The 7,868-nt window shown below is 39.7% G+C and overlaps 1 long non-coding RNA gene across 1 annotated transcript in view; it reads right to left on the reverse strand.

The window, feature by feature from the left end:
- LOC104161033 overlaps positions 1-5,923 on the reverse strand; it is a 9,826-nt gene extending 3,903 nt beyond the window's left edge. The window contains exon 1 of the long non-coding RNA XR_696445.1: positions 5,845-5,923. This is a non-coding gene — a long non-coding RNA (uncharacterized LOC104161033). The remainder of the gene's footprint in view (positions 1-5,844) is intronic.
- Positions 5,924-7,868: the final 1,945 nt, after the last annotated feature.

Here is a 7,868-nt window from a genome sequence, read left to right on the forward strand (position 1 = left end):
GAGGGATGCCTTCTTTAAAAGCCAAGCCCAAATGATTTAAAGAGACATGCTGAGAGATGATCAGCTTAGAACTCGAATACATGGGCCTGTTGCTTGCCTGTTTTGCAGATCTTTTTTTCCTGGCAAAGGAAATGTCTGAATGAGCTCCAATTCTCTGTTTGCTGTTTGTGTGCCTGAATATGCTCAGAGGAAAAGGAATTTGATTCACAAATTAAAGACGTAAAAAAACTTTCAAGCCTCTCAGGTTTTGCTGAAAAGTGTTACTTGCTCAATCCTATTCATCCCTTTCTCCATTTTTCACTCTTTCAGGGGTGGAGATGAACAAAATAAGAGAAAGGCCCATTTTTCCTGAGATGTGAGAGAGATCAGTTAACCTTGGTCATGAGGAACTACTCAAAACAAGACTGAGGTCTAAAGAAACTCAGTAGCAACAACTGTTCTGGAAGATTTCAATGAACCTGTATTTTTTATATGGTTTACATCAAGATATATACCACAGCAGGAAGTCCAAAGCTCAATCCCAGGCCTGCCTACAGAAGAGAACAAAATCCAGCGCACCTGAAATGTCCGATGTCGTAATTCCTTAAACCCTCAATACATACAGCAATAAAACTAAATCTGATTAAGAAAATGGAAGATGCACAAGAACCCTGAAGAGCTTCAATTACTTCAGACATTTGTTTAAAATTTCACACCCAAGACTGCTGCAACAATTTTACTGTTACTGCAGTATAGACTCGTGGTCTTGTGGAGTATGATGGGGCATATTATATTGTTTTAAATATTTGGCATGAGGCTGTACAGTAACAGAAAATGGTGAGAAGATGAGTAGTAGGAAAAGGAGAGGGAACTCATTTGAAGGAAGAAAAGTCAACTTGTAAGAAAACTTTAACTTGGGACGTCTCTGCTGAAAGCAAGGAAAATATTCCAGCATGCGATATACTTATCTTGTTACTTTCCCTGCTGGAAACAAGATATTGGGCATATTAGATCCAAAGTCCATCTAGCCCATTTTTATGTCCTTTCGTCTTCCTCCCCCCCCAAGTGGCCCTAACCTGTGAGCTGTATGCTTTGGAACACAATGCAATTATTTTTTTTCCAGGCTTTAAAGGACTCTCTATTTTGACTGGGAGTGAGAGGGAAGAAAGGGGGTTTAGGTAAGGAAGCAGCACTGAAATTCATTTTAGTGTTACTCAAACATTTGCTGACAAGCAAATACAGTCTAAACCATGACAGTCCCAAAATCATAAGAGGACAGATGAACTTTCGCAGAAACAGCTGAGGAGAAGTTCTCTGGTGGTGATGTAAGGCCCTTCCAACAAGACCCCCAGATTTAACTCCCTCATCAAACAGGCTGGAGACTACTGCTGGCACTACTACCTTTGGCTGCCAAAAAAGGGCCTCCGAAAAACTGGAGCACTTTTTGGTCTCCTACTCGCCTCATTTCAGAAAAGGACAATATGTCAACAAAGAAATAAAACAAATGAACAATATCAGAGAATGAAAGCTGATGATGCTGGCTCTTGAAAGAAAAGAGAAGGTATTTACCGTCTGCTGACCCAAAAGAAGTGGCAAGAGTCAGACAGTAACAGGTACTGGAGAAATACCGAACGACTCTTCTGTTGCCTTGCTTTTGACAGAGCATCTGGAGGTGAGGGCAGAAAGATACAGCTAAAACCTGAAATACCTGTAAATAATTGTGAAAGATGCAAGGGAAGCATTTCAACTCAAGGAGTTACAGGAATGCGTATTATATAATGGCAACTTCTGAATCTCGGCATCTATTAAGAACCATTTCTCTTCCTATACGTTTTCCATTGCAGAAATTTTCTGTATATTTACCTAACAAGAAAAGCAACCTAAGATTTAAGCAGCCTAAGATTTAATGGCAGGTAACAGAAGTAAAGTACGTGTCTTTTGTTCACAGCTACAGTAACAGTGCACTGCACTGGTAAATTTGATGGTAAGAGCTCTTCAAAGTGGCTTCTGCGTCAGCTAGGGTAACCACTGCATGGGTTCCCCTTTCTCTTTACATGTTGTCTTCTAAAACTATGTCATGAAGAGATTGACTTACTAGGAAGAAGGCAAATAAACACACATAGCTTGGCTAACACAACACATCATGTACTCAGAAAAGAGAGACAGAAAAACTAAATAACCAGGCTAATAAATTTGAAGTACACTTGTTACTTGTCCCATGAGGAGCGGCTGAGGACTTTGGGCTTGTCTCACTCAGAGAGAAAGAGGCTGAGGGGCGACCTCATTGCTCTCTGCAGCTTCCTGAGGAGGGGGCGTGCAGAGGGAGGTGCTGAGCTCTTCTCCCTGGGACCCAGTGCCAGGATGCGTGGGAATGGTTCAAAGCTGCACCAGGAGAGTTTTAAACTGGACATGAGGAAGCATTTCTTTACCAAGAGGGTGGTCAAACCCTGGCACAGGCTTCCTAGAGAGGTAGTCGATGCCCCATCCCTGTCAGTGTTGAAGAGGCCCTTGGACAACGCCCTTAATAATACGGTTTAGCTTTTGGTCAGCCCTGCAGTGGTCAGGCAGTTGGACTAGATGATTGTTGTAGGTCCCTTCCAACTGAAATATTCCCCCTAAATGCAGAATGGGCTCTTCAATTTAGTTTTTCAAACTTCAGAGGAACTTCAGCATTTTCCCCTTGCAATTCTCTCCAGTTTCTTAGGAATCCTCTGCAGATTTTAGTAAACACTTACTCTAAGTTCCCCCCATCATATCATCATACGATTCCTTCTGCTTATAACCCCCTTGTATGACATCAGTATTTCCTGTCACTATCACACTCTCCAAATATATGTACACAGCTATCATCTTCCACTCCTACTTACAACTTAGCAAACTATACATATTTAGTTCTGTTCTTTTATTTTTCTCATAAATCCAAAACCACTCAACCTGCTGAGCATCCTGAGATTCTTCTTTGGATTCTACGCAATATATCTCTTTGTGAAGCTGGAATATCAAACGTGGTACTTTGCATCTTACTATCAAAGCAAGGGGACAGTATTTTGATGGCACATTTTACACAGTTCAAAACCATACCAGCTACCTTACTACAATATGATATTCCATGTTTTAGACGAGAAGGTAATCCACTATACCAAACACAGTGTTTAGTTAACACTCCCCGACTTACCATGTCGCAATGACAGCACCAGAGAGCACGCCTTTGAAGAAATCAAGAACACTGCTCAAGTAAAATCTAAATACGACCTAGGTCTTTCCAGAGAAGAATGAAACCAAAACACCGAAAATCTATTCATTCCTCTGTACACCGAATACAAACCCAAGTGAGGGTGGGGGAATCCTTTGACCATATTATTACCGAGTCATCATGTCCACGCATGAGAACTGCGCGACACCTTAACATTGATGCCTGACTTTGTAACATTAACAATCTTCCATTAGCATGGCTGGTGTTACTCATCGCTCTTTTAATGTTTTCCCTTTCAAGGTTTCTCTTCATCGCTAGGAGAGGGAGACATTTGTCTCCTGCATTTTATCAAATTGAATCTTGTGTTGTTCTTCCCTGCACATTCTATTAATTTTGCCTCAACTTCCCATCACTTCACATCTTATGTCTGAAAATCTAATTGAAGTCTTGTTTAACAACATTAATGATCTGTAAGAAGGAAGTAAGTAAATCCAGAGCCAACGCTGATCTCAGAACACCAATTTAGGTACCCCTTCTACTCTGTATACTGTCAATTTTGCTCTGTCATTTTCAGTCCAGGCTTCTCATAACATTGTTAATACCCAAACTAATAACATCTTATGCTTGAGCAACTCAAAAAAGAAAAATAAAGTTACCTATGCCCTTTTCCTTCACTGTTTTTCCTAATCTACCCATACATTTTCAACCCCACCCCCATTTTGGTAGGAATTTTTTTTCTTTTTTTTTTTTTTTAAGAACTGACACACGAAATTCACTACTGAAAAATAACATCTGTCCACTCTCCTTCCTGCTCCTCCACACTCTCCTTCCATCCTCATATGTCCTATTTACTATTTATAAAAAATAGCAAATATATGAGACTGTATTTGGTCTCTCACGGGAGGCACTATTAATTTTGAGGCAGATTCATAGAATGAAACACACCAGCAGCCACTATCTTACAACATATCCCACTTACCGTGAATAATTATCTTGAATTACAGGATTTTATATATTCTATACATTTGTAAATTCTATAAATGTAACTTATGTTCTAACAAATCTTTAAAAATCCATTTGCTTGTCAATGACATCTTTCCTCTCTAATATATCATAAATCTGAGAGACTAAGCAGTAGTAGTCCAGCGTCCTCCTCCTTTTGAAACTACTTTTCAAGATGGTCCAGTTTAGAAGTACTTAAAAAGGAAATCTTTGCATCAAAGGGCCTCAGCATATTTCATAACCCCTACTCTCACTTGCTTTTCTTTAGCGTTATCATTCCCTTTCTAATAACCATGAATAAACTGAGGCATGGATAGGCAGTAGCCTCAAAATACAAACATATCTGTTCCAAAGCAAAGCAATGAACTCGCTTAACCCATTTCCAGCCCTGTGTGTTAGAATGTGTCTTCTCTTTACTAAAAAAAAAAAACAACAACTTCTGAAAGTAGTTTTGTAATTATTATTTAAACATGACGTAAAATCAGATGCATCTCTCACTAGTTGTTACTATAAACTTGAGGTCACATTTTTCTGAAACATTTTCTTTTCATACAGGCTTACTGACAGCAAGTTACCATTCCTAGCAGTTCCAAGGGTGACAGCATAAAAACAAATAAACAAGAAAAACAAAGTGCAACAAAACTATTACAACGGGATCATGACAGGCCATTCCCAGGCACTGCAGCTGTACCAGCTCTTGTCTGGGTGGGTGCCACAATCCTCACATTTTAGTAATAGAGCCAAATATGGCAAATTTCTATCTGGGGTATGTTAAAAGGCCTTCTGTCCCTCATAACTGAAACAAGATGGACAGTTACAGTGCGAATAGTATCTTGTCAGTTTTAAGGGAAGAAAAAAAAAAAGGTTTTGTAGTCATTACTGATCCTTTAATGGACCAAAACCAGTGACTTCATGCATGCATGCCTGTTTCATGATAGAAATTTGTATACTTAATTCCATTATCACTTTATTTTCCTACAGAGCAAGCACAGTTGTTAATTGAACCATCAAGATTATAGAGCAAAAAATCAAACCAATACTAGCAGTACATTGGTTTTGATTTAGGCATTTGATTACTCTCCTTTGTAAACAAACAAACAATTCTCTAGGTGGCTACAAAATTCCCCATATTATAACATTAATTAACTTATTTATGCAAGGTAGTTTTAGACCAAATGAAATCACTGGTCCAAGCCTTTCCTAGCCAGACACAGAAAGTGTTACAAGATTTCATCCTAATGAGTGTCATCAAAAAGTTGATACCCATAGCAACATCCCCAGCTCTAAAATCTAATACCTCTCTTTATGAGCAATACCTGTCGTCCCTGAATAATTTCAGTTCCTCCTGGCTCTTTATTATTACTCCTTTTCCTCTTTGTTGTTGCATCCAAAATACACTCGGCAACATCATCTCGTCTGTAGATGTGGTACCAAGCGATTCTACTCTTTACAACAAAAGGGTGAGGGAAAAGCAGCATGGTGACAGAGGTCACAAAAATAGATTATAGGCCTTTAGCATTACATAAAATAGAGCTTAGTATTTGCAGCGTGAAGACTTAGTTCCTAACTGAAAGCTGCATTTGCAGAATTATACCCTCAACAGAGGAAAAATCAGCAGTGCATCACGTACAAGTCAAAACTGTCAACTGTCTTCCCCAGCATTTACTTACACAGATCCATAATATGGTTCCTGCAAATGGCACAGTTATCAACCACAATGTCCCATGCCCACAGAGCTACTGCGTTCCACTAGAGAGAGGGGAAAAAAAGAAAAAGAAAGACATAGTTTTGACTCAATTTACAGAACACAGAAATCCTTGTTATTCCTCAAGATCCCATGTGGTTTTTAAACAGAAAAGCTGGGATATTAAATTAAAAAAAAAATATCTTAGAAGTTCAGAGTAATTCTTTATCATGAGTTTAGAAGCTTACTAGGAAGCAGCGGTACATTCCTCCCACGTACCTCCCAAACCCAATGTCTCCTTCCAGCTTCAAAAACAACAAGATAACTCACATAGTCCTCTTTTTTGTGAAACAAATGCAAACATCTGCATTTCTATTCAAGATCCAGAGGCAAGGATGCAGCTCACGCCACATCCTCAATTCTGATGGAAAGGACAGTGCCTTGCAGAAAGGCCAATCCAGATGCCATTTTGTTAAGAGGAATTTCCATTATTAGCAGCAGTTCTTCTAGTAATCACCCTCCAGAGCAGTTGGGGCCAAGAACTAAAATAATTTCTAATGTTACCCATCTCTGACTCCTAAACAATCTCCTCTGCAAAAAGGTTACTAGGCAATGACCTACCAGCAAGGCAGAATATAAAAATTTGAAAGTACTACCAAATTAACCATTCAAAAAGTTTGCTTACAAAAGAAAAACAAACAAAAATAATATCTCTGTCTCATGTTACTTCAGGGGAAGGGTTGGCTACAAATTTCCATGGCAATTTTAGAAAACTGATTAAGAATGAGGACTTTAAGACAAGCTATGCAGAAAAGCATAGCGCCTTTTTATTCCTCCCCACAAAAAACATAATCAGGTCTTTTGTAAATTCATTAAATAGGTGGGCTTGCCTTCAATATTCACAGTAATCCAACAGCATATCTGTAGCCAGGATAATCTTCATTTACTACTTAAGTAATCTAGATATTTTGGGTTTCTTCCATATTTTCAGGATGATTGCTTTGACTGTACCACAGTAAATCTTCTCTACTTTATTGCATTTACATCTCAGTGTTTTCATTGCATCCCCTCAGTTTGGGATTCTGAAGGAAGAATACAGACTGCCACGTATTGATAAGCAGTGTCAATTTTGATAAGCACTTCAATTTTTCATTAGCACTGATATAAAAAGTCATCGCAATACTACTAGGTCTTTTAGGAAATGGGTCAGTAATGATCTCATTTTTTCTCCCCATTTTCCAACTTCAAGTCTAGCCAGCCTTCTGGCTGAGGCACTCATCTATCTCTCAAGGACTTCGTCCATACTTCAAAGCAGCTAGGATAAAAGTTCCCAGCACCCTTCTCTCTCCCACACTCTCAGGCACTTAATCTCATCCCGACATAAGCTCCTCCTGTGACCCACAGACCTGTACTGAGCCACACATGCAACAAATGCACCTTGGTACATTGCTGAGGAGGAGGAACGCCACTGACACATAAAAGGTGCCACTTCATGCTCTTCTCATGTGCTATTCTATCTATCCCTATTTCCAAAGAACAAGCAATCACATCATCCAAACAACTCCTGCATAGACCTGCAGCCCTGTACAGAGCTAGGGGTTTCCATCATCACTGATGACAGCTACAAGGAGGAATCACTAGAAATGTTTGCCGATATCCAGTCCAGGGCTCATTTTTCCTCAAATTCCACCTTAGCACAAGCCCACACAGCCTCCCTACATCCTCTGTGCCCTCCTATAGCAGGTTTGTACTTTTACCAGGATCCAGCTGACAAACTGCTGGCACTGGACAGAAGAGCAGTATTATGGTGGTTTTGGGGAAGCAGACAAAGCCAGGGTGAAAGAAGAGTATTTGCTGACTACATACACCTTGTTATGGTTTGATTTAAAGAAAAAAAAAAAAAAAAGCCACACAAATTTGTGCAAAGCGTCTTACGCAGCACATAGGGCAGCTCGGGCGACTGGGCCAGAGAGGCCGGGGCTGAGGAGCAGGCAGCACTCCACCCCTGCT

Source organism: Cariama cristata, unplaced genomic scaffold (assembly GCF_000690535.1).
Source record: "Cariama cristata isolate BGI_N322 unplaced genomic scaffold, ASM69053v1 scaffold34864, whole genome shotgun sequence".
Classification (NCBI taxonomy): Eukaryota; Metazoa; Chordata; class Aves; order Cariamiformes; family Cariamidae; genus Cariama; species Cariama cristata.